This window comes from Trachurus japonicus, chromosome 21, assembly GCF_045865225.1.
Source record: "Trachurus japonicus isolate A0001 chromosome 21, Traja_1.0".
In the NCBI taxonomy this organism is placed as follows: Eukaryota; Metazoa; Chordata; class Actinopteri; order Carangiformes; family Carangidae; genus Trachurus; species Trachurus japonicus.
The window spans coordinates 29546608-29555879 of record NC_140927.1 but is presented as its reverse complement, the minus strand read 5'-3'; the positions used below and the strand labels follow the sequence as shown (position 1 = coordinate 29555879).

Here is a 9272-nt window from a genome sequence, read left to right as displayed (position 1 = left end):
AAAAGTACAGTCAGATGAGTACTTATGGGTTAATGAATTCAAATCTGAGGGTCATAAACTCTAAATCTCTTTAACTGACCACAGAAAAATAAAATTATAATAATATATCTTATAATAATGAATAAAAGTAGGTCATGTAATTTCCATCAGCTGATTGTTTGTGACATGACTGTGATTGTGTAACTGCCCTGGTATTGAATTGCATTTTTCTGTGGGTTTTTATTGGAATTTGTCTAGCTATAATAAGTAGGCTAAACGTGTATTTTAATACTGTAATACAAATGTTGCAGGATTTTTTTTTTTTTTTTTTTGGCCAGCCTGTGTTTTCCCCTGGTGGCACAATTATCCACTAAACTGGGGAAACCCAAAACTCCTCATAATGTTAAACAGACATAACTTAATAATATTGGCCTTGTTGTCAGCATGGGCCTCATCAGAGAGGGAAATTCCCATCTCAATCTGAATGGTCTGTTTGACATTTTTATTTCACTTAAACAGCTTCCTGTTCCTCTTCATTATTGCAGCGTGTTGTTATTTACCCTCTGTATTGTCTTTCCCATATTGTAGCTACTACATAAGCCTCTTTATTCACTGTCCCTTTGTCCTCAACCCCAGAACAACTTTAGTACTAGTTTATTTGCTTGAAATCCCCCTTTCTTCCAGTTGCAAGATAATGAATAATCAATTTACTTAAACATTGTACAGTTGCAGTCTCTTTACTGCATTTTGTGTAAAATCATTGCATCTTGCATTGCCTTCAGGTTATATGAAAGGTGCTTAAAATAGAGATTGATTGACTCATAGTAAGGGCTATTTATTCCTTCTTTAATTATTTATTTATTTTCTTAAATTAATATGTATTCATTGACATTTCTCACATTCTATTCAGCATTTAATGTAATGTAAATTAAGTAATTTACCGTAACTCACCTTAACAGTGTTATCTAAGGACATATTGTAGGCTATATAAACAGACTGCGAAATAAACATTGACATCAGTGCTAATGGAGCTGGTAGTAGCCTGAGTGGGCATGTGGTTTCACTTAATGCATCTGTCATTATTCAATATAAGCTCTCTGAGAGGGAAAGTCATACATAAGTCAGTTGTTGTACAGTTTCACTTTATTGTTAGTGCACAACAACAACACACCACTCAAGGATCCTGTTGTCAGACTCTCTCCCAACAGCCACAGGGAAGACAATTATGTAATTCTGACGTCAGCCCCATTTAAAAAAGAGGGAGAGCTCAGTAAAGAGACGGTATATGGCTGCTGCCTGCGCCACCAGGATGTAGTCACGTCCCCTCAAACCTTCATAAGTGCTGCATTTTATTTTGCGCTGTTCAGCTCAGCACCTTCATTGTTCTTTGGGGAGAGATTCAATGTGCAGCTGAGAGTGAAAAACACATATTACAAAAGCTTCAGTTCCCAGCTCCCACACTACACCCACCATTCACTGGCAAAAAAAAAGAAAGACAGAAAGAAAGAAAGAAAGAGAGAGAGAGAGAGAGAGGGAGAAAGCTGCAGCCTGTAAGGAATTCAGCTGCGAGCAGGAACAGTTTGTACATCTTTTTGCAAAACGTGGCGTTTACAGCTGACAACAAACTTGAAGAATTAGATATTTTATTACTTGGCTGATGAAATTAGTCCATGTTTATAGACCCATGAGGAACGTCCTCTCATGAATCTGTTTTATTAAGTAGAAAATGTATTATTAGGATAATCCAGCCCAAAACACCCAGACCCAGATGCTTGTTGTAGCCTATTAAACAAACAGCAGCTGTTTATACTTCATTCACTTTAATGCTCTGATAATTTTCAGCAGTGCGTCATCTTTATGGCTTTATATATTCAATTTCATAGATGTGCAGGTTTATTTTTTTCCATATAAGTTTTCCATTTAAAAGTCAGGGTGTTGCCTCATTACAGACATTTCCCCATGTGGACAGAAGGAGGCAGTGAGTGACAACCAGTCCTGTGATGAACGATCTCTACCATCAACACAAGAGTAGTCATTCATTCCCGATGGATGATGATACCAAATGATGAAATGTTTCCTGGCATCAAAGTCTTATAAAATGAAAGAGGGATCAGTTCATAGGTGAATGAGTCAGAGTGTACAAGGACCACGTGCTGCAAACAGCACTTCTGTGGGAGGAAGAATCACTGGGTCGTTAAGAAACCACTGATAGTTGCCATGACTGAAGAGCGTCACATAATAAAACTCCATCAGCTGGAAAATACAAATTATAAAATAAATAAAAGAGCACAGGGTGAAATCCCCACAGCAGCAACCACTTACTGTCAAAAATGTAAAAGAACAAATCTGATAAAGCACAGTTTATACGCAATAATAAATGACTTTTTAAAATAAATAATTTCCTAATGTCTTATGTGCCAGTTAAGCCACTAATTAGAGCAACATTGAGGTTGCCAGAATGTGCAAATCCCCCAGCACCACACTGGTTGATTCATGCTTGAATCCTCGATTAACATTGATGACTACAGGTGATTAACTTCTGCTAACGGCTCATTAGACACATAGAAACCAGAAGCCATTGATTAACATCATTATAACCTGACACCCTGAGCTTTTATTGATTATTAGTGATTAATCAACATTTACAACATGCAGCGATGTAAAAAATAAAATAAAATAGACAGCTAGGCTATATGCAATCAACAGAACTAGAGCTTACATGGGGGAAAACAGCCAATATTTCACATTTTATGAAACCAGAAAGTTGTTTCAGTTCCTTAAAACTCATCTTTAAACTATGAAAATCTTATTTATTAACCACAAATCAACAATATAATTGCAGTTTATACAGGAAGTGGTGCACTATGAAGAATAAACCACGATGGTATAGGAAGATAAACAAAGTTCAAAATGCTCTTTATTGACACAACGGTAGTGTATCCAAACACTAGAGGGCAGTGATGGTCAGTGTAAAATAAATACACCAGCTCCCATGAAAATCCGACATAAATAATGACTTGTGGGCGGTGTGTGTGTGTGTGTGTGTGTCTCTGTGTGTGTGTGTGTATGTGTGTTCGTGTGCAACCAGTTATGTAACAGAGTTTTAGGCAGCAAGGTTTTACCAAAGTAACTCACACTGTGCGAGCGCAGCGTGTTGGCCAAAATAAAGTGAAAGACTTGTGCTGTTCCCTTCCTGGCAGGGTGACCCATATCTCTGCAGAACAGAGTGCTTCACTCTCTTTGTGTGTGTGTGTGTGTGTGTGTGTGTGTGTGTGTGTGTGTGTGTGTGTGTGTGTGTGTGTGTGTTTCCACCATGCTCTGAAGATAACTGCTGAAACCAAACCATATTATGCCTGAGCTGCCTTGTCTTGTATCTGGATCGATCATTTACTTGGACGCGGCTGGTCGTGGTGGTCATGTGCTATAATGTATGTTGAAGGACTTAAACCCATTTGTCCACTTTTCCCTACAGCTCGGGGCCCCCAGAGGCCACGCAGCAATGACTCTGTAATAGTATATGTATTGATTCACAGTGATGTTTATGAGGCAGCCTTGTTTGTGTCATGTGCACCGAGGCTCTAAATCTCCAGCATGTAGCCTATACTCTATGCATTCAGCCCCGTATGTATAGGACCTGATGGTTAACCTATGGCCAGGTCAATAAGTGGTGCTGCAGAAAGGGAAGAGGATGGGGATGGTTGATGGAGCGTTTCCAAGGTGACGGGACGTTTTCAAAGCCTCACTTGCTCCTGCTAAATGGATCAGGATCATTATGTCAGGCTCACGGCTTAATCTGGTGGATAGTAGGTTTGTAGAGGTGGGGGGTGTAGCCTATAGAGTGGGATTTAAAGGATGGAGCGAGTCATTTTTAGCTAAGCTTTAGTCATCATGTGACAGAAATATATCCAAAACTATGAAACGCAGGTGTTCGTGGTTCCCAGAGGATGAATCCTATAACAATTTTGGACATTCTCACGCTTTCACTTCATAGCATAAAAGGTTGACTTTTGGTTTTAAGTTAAAGGAATAGTTCACCAAAAAATCGGACTATATCCCTTCAGGACACTTGTATTGCAGCAAAGGAGGAGGTTTTTGTGTAGTTTTATGGACGTTTTTGTGTCAGGCCCTATTACTCTCATAAAGTTTTGTTGAGTTGAAATCCTACTAGGCTAATAGGTTTAAAGCTAAGATATAGCAAATCCTAAACTTGCTAAAAATAAATGAATAAAAAAGTAATAATTTTAAAAGAAAGAAACTTTTAAATTATAAATTATAAGTAGAAAGAAACACGCAAAGTCAAACACAAACTTAACATGTAGAGAAACAATGACGACAGCTTTTAATGACAATCAACAAGGAAACCTATAGGCCAAATATAATAATAAAAACGCTAAGAATGAAGATGGGAAATAACGTTACTTGTGCAATTAAATATTAAAAACCTATAGGCCCTATTCAGCGTACACATTTTTATGTTAGCATTGTTTTGTTAATGCTACAGCTACAGCTAGCCTGCAGATCTAACTAAGGAAAGGCATAGCTTTTTTTTTTTTTTTTACCACCATAAATTGGTTTCTCATTAATGTTTTTCTTTTATTATATATCCAGTGTGTTTGTATTGTCACATCCTGTCAGGTGTTGGTGCTAGTTAGCTAGCATGACTAAAGGGCCGCTAACCATGATATGATATGACAACTGCACAGACAAAATGAACATATAGCAAAATAAACACATTGACAAACCAATTATAAATCCTAACTTATTAATCTCAGTTGTTTTTTGTTTTTTTTAGTCAAGTTCGTGTGTGTGGACATAATGAGCAGTTTGTGACAGTTCGCCATCGTCTGCCGGCCTCAGTCGGACTCGGACCAGAGGGATGTGGGTGTGTTGCCGAGACTTCACAGCTTAAAGTGTGAACATTCATGTTTTAATTTTGAAGATAATAAGCACTTCCACTGTTAATTCATCAAACACTGCTCCATAAATTATGAGGAGACAAGAGGAGGAATGGCTTTCAGAGTTTTTAGTCACATAAAACACTTGAATTATCTGCCTGCAGAGATACAGAGAAGTCAATCTGACGTGCACCCGTCCACCGGCTGCTTTAAATGTAAGAGGAAAACAACACAAAGAGCTGCTCGAAGTAAAAAATTGTTATGAATGCTGAGAGAGCACACACACACACACAGCAGCAGGGCAGGGCACCTCCCATGAGCACACTAAAAGGCCTTTCATAGCATTCAGAGGCACTCTGCTCTCTCAATCAATGGAAAGTTGCCTGCCAGGCTGCGTTACTGGAGACCAGCGCTCGGCTCTTTTCACTCTGTGGTTTGATAAGGCTCTGACTCAACACCAGGCAAAGAGCGCTGCCGGCCATCAAAACAAAAGCCCGAGTCTAAAGCCTCACGTTTTTTGTTTTTTTTTATCGCTCGCACATCAGATCATCCCATCATGCTACGAATTTTAACCCCCTATACAAACTTAACACCCCGATGACATTAGGATCCAGACGCTGTGAAAAGACACAGCCCCGAGGGGAGAGGACCGAGCCACTTTTCAGATGATAGGAAGTCTTTCAGTGAGTTGTTAAAATGAAACCAACACATCACAAGATGCTTGTGAAACTTCAAGACTGAATTCACAAACAATACAGACATACAAGCAGCACTCGACGGGTTTAGATTCAAGATATAATTCAAGTGCTCCTCAAAACAAGTACTAAGTAACTACAGTTTTTCTACGTGTCTCCCACTCCATTGATTTGACTCTATGTGCAAGTTAAATACAAATTATTATCATTTAATAAAATATTAAAGCATTGTTAGAGATTATTGAACCGCTCAACAGTTTATGGAGCTCTTAAAAGTCGCTTCTCCTCATGAACCTCTTAAATGTTTATACTTGAGTGATATTGAACCAGTGATATAATGGTGTAACACTGACATGGCCCATTTATTTCACATTATTATGATTATAAGGATGTTTTTATAGCCAAATAATAGGCTACTGGCGGCTGTGGCTCAGGTGGAAGAGCATGCTGGAGGTTCAGGCACTGAAAAGATGGTTCACTTATAAACCCAAACTTCTTTTTGTTCAGAAGGTTTGAATGCAAGGCCTTTATTACAGTTCCTACAACTGTACACAGGAATGGGAAAATGTCTTTTTTTTATGCTGGATATTTGCACAGCACCAAATTTACAATGTGTATACTTGGTCATATCAATTCAAGTGTGAAATGTGAAAGTGTTAAGCGACTTTTATTTTGCAAAAAAAAAAAAAAAACCTGCACAGACACAAAAGTCATATCCCTCCATTCATTTGTTATCCATTCTTGCAGATTACACTTAAACCTCACAGTGACTCTACAGGCCGGCGCATGTATTGGCTGTTTTAATATTTATGACTGACTCTGTGCTCTCAGTCAAGGCTAATGCTTCCAGTCATGAATAATTCTACAAACTAAAAACAAGCGCCACAAACAACAGCATCAAACACAGTTCGTCTCCTCCCGTGCAGCAGACTGCTGGTCGGAGCTCACTGTAGGTTTTAGTGTCAAACTGTGAATTATTTACCAGTGATTCAGAACACAAAGGTGCAACTAAACCATAAATATTAGTCAGAGTGGTGCCATGTGCGTTCATACCAGACTGAGGGCATTGTGGTTTTATTTCCAGAGGTAGTGAAAGTATATAGCCTTTATTTTGTGGTAGAAATCTAAAATATTGTGTTAATTAACTCTTCATATTTGAAATTCTACTGTATTTTTTGAAGCGTTGACCCATAAGAAGAATGTTTCTGGTTTTACGATCTAAAAGCCTTCTCACTTTTTCCATCTCCTCTCTCAGCTTCTCTCTGAAGCTCTAGTAACAACAGCCAATCAGAAGAGAGGAGGAGGCTCTAAGCCTCTCTTCTGATTGGCTGACTGTTTTCTGAGTGATCCAATCAAAAATAAAGCAGATTTCAGAATAAAACATTCAGAGAACCCAAAAAGTACAATGGTTGGATGGATGTTTGGCTCCAGGTGGTGAGGGGGCGGGGCTTAAGATGACTGCTTTGTTGTGACATCACAAAGTGACAGGAAATCCTGACGGCTGGTTTTAAGACTCAGTTTCTGAATACAGGCTGTGTACATTTATTTCTCTGTGGACTGAAGCTTTGATACTTTCACAGTATTAATATAGAACCTAGAGCTGCTTTATAATCACATTACACATGGACATCTACCTTTATACTGTATGGAGCTTTACTGTAACACAAACATCTACCTTTATACTGTATGGAGCTTTAATACAAACATCTACCTTTATACTGCATGAGACTTTTAAAGTTATTAGGTTTTTTTTCTCCATATTATTTCCTTGCAAATACTAAATGAAACAAGTGTCAGCACCAGTTTTTGTGCCAAGAAAGTCAAACCCATGAGAATGACTTGCTCAAACACATTTCACCACAAGTTAAAAGAGTAATCATTTACCCAGAAAATGCATCCGAAAGAGTCAGGAGGAGCATGTGACTCAGAAATCAGCCAGGTCAAGCAGAGTGACTGCCAGACCACAGCAGCCAGTCAGCTGACTGACTTGACTGGCTGGCTGGCTGCAAGCAAGCAGAGGAGTGAGGCGGGGGTGGAGGGTGGGGGGTAGTAGGGGGTTAGGGGGGTGAGTGTGGGGGGTAGAAAATGATGAAACACACCAGGACTGCAGGCAGTGAAGCATAGAGGACCGTTTATTGTACCCAGTACAGATTATTATAAACTCAGCAGTGTAAGAAACACATTGTGAGGGGAGTGGATTGAAGCCTATACAAGTGCAGACAATCCCTGTGCCTGGGGGGAGGGGGGAGAGGGGGGGTTGGAGTGTGGATCCCATGATAATGTGTGTTGTTGCTGTGGCCTTAGTTGTAACTCTGGCCTTTACACACACATACGCACACATAGCGACATCCCCTCCTCATCCATTCTCCAACCCAATAACAGAGGCTTCTTAAAGGACAGAACAGTCTGCAGTAGCATCGTCATCATCATCGTCATCATCGTCATAAAGGATCAGGGTTGTTTCTTTTTAAAAAGGTACATGTCTATTAGAGGCAGAACTATACAGCTTATACATCAAAAAATCAAAACAAATGCAGCCTTATAGCAAAAATATATACTTTATATAAGTTTGTCTTTGCCCCCATTCAGAAACAGAGATAATGAATGAACACACACACACACACACACACAAAAACAAAAAAATGCAGAGAATATCACAAATATCTTCTTTGTCCAGAGACAGTAAAGCGATATGTTAGTGGACACACAGTCTCGACTGATTACACCATGCAAAGAGAAGCAGAGGTCTCCTGTCGACAGCTCGTGATTGGCAGAGAGGCGTCCGAAAAGAAGGAGGGAAATCGTCTTCACCTCTTTTCCTTTTCGTATTCTTCTTTTTTCTTTTTTTTGTCTTGTTTTTTTTTGCATGCAACGTCCTGATGCTCCTGCCATACTGGTGCATCAGAGGAACTAGTACACTGCCATGGAAACGGTATGCACCCAGACAAAAAAAAAAAAAAAAATAATAAAATAAAAAGGAACAATGAGACCATTTATCATACATAACAACTTCTTAGGCGTTCTGGGAAAAGACGTTCTCGTGTTAGGTGTGTCCCTTCTTGAAATGGGGTGTGGAGGAGTGCTAATCATCTCGGAAAGAAAAAAAGAAATAAAAAATAAAATAAAATAAAAGGAGGTGAGGAGTGTACTGTATAGACTCTAAAGGGGGAAGCAGATACAATCTCGTTTACGAGGGGCAGAACGATTAAAACAACAGAACATTTACACAAGAGAGCAGCCCAAACCAAAACTAGCCTGAAATACAGCAACACCCCCCAAACCCCTCCCTCCCCTCCCTCCCTCACAACAGAACCGCAGACGAGTTACAAATAAAAAATAGAAAATAGAAAATAAAATAAAATAAAGAAGAGGGAGAAGTAGCAGTCCTATCTACAGAATACGCTCCGTGTGTGTTTTGTTAATCTGTTTGTTTTTCTTTTTGCAAATTAAAGCCCTTTCACAGATTCTGTGGTTCAAACTGTGGTGACATGGAAATGTTTGTGTGGGTGGGTGTGTTTGTGTCGGGGGGGTGGGGACCCAAAAAAGGCAACTATAGAATAACATATCTCAGATTTTCTTTTTCTTTTTTTTTGTCTCGTATTTTTTTTTATTCTGTTGTTTATTTGTGATTGTTTTTAAGAAAAAGCAGATTGTCACAGAACCAGACGTGTAACAACTCCACAGTCTTTTACAAAGGAGGGGG

At 39.2% G+C, this 9272-nt stretch overlaps 1 long non-coding RNA gene across 1 annotated transcript in view; it reads left to right on the top strand.

The window, feature by feature from the left end:
* The window catches only part of LOC146965504 (uncharacterized), a 518674-nt gene that overhangs the window by 491147 nt on the left and 18255 nt on the right, over nt 1-9272 (top strand). The gene's annotated exons all lie outside the window — the stretch shown is intronic.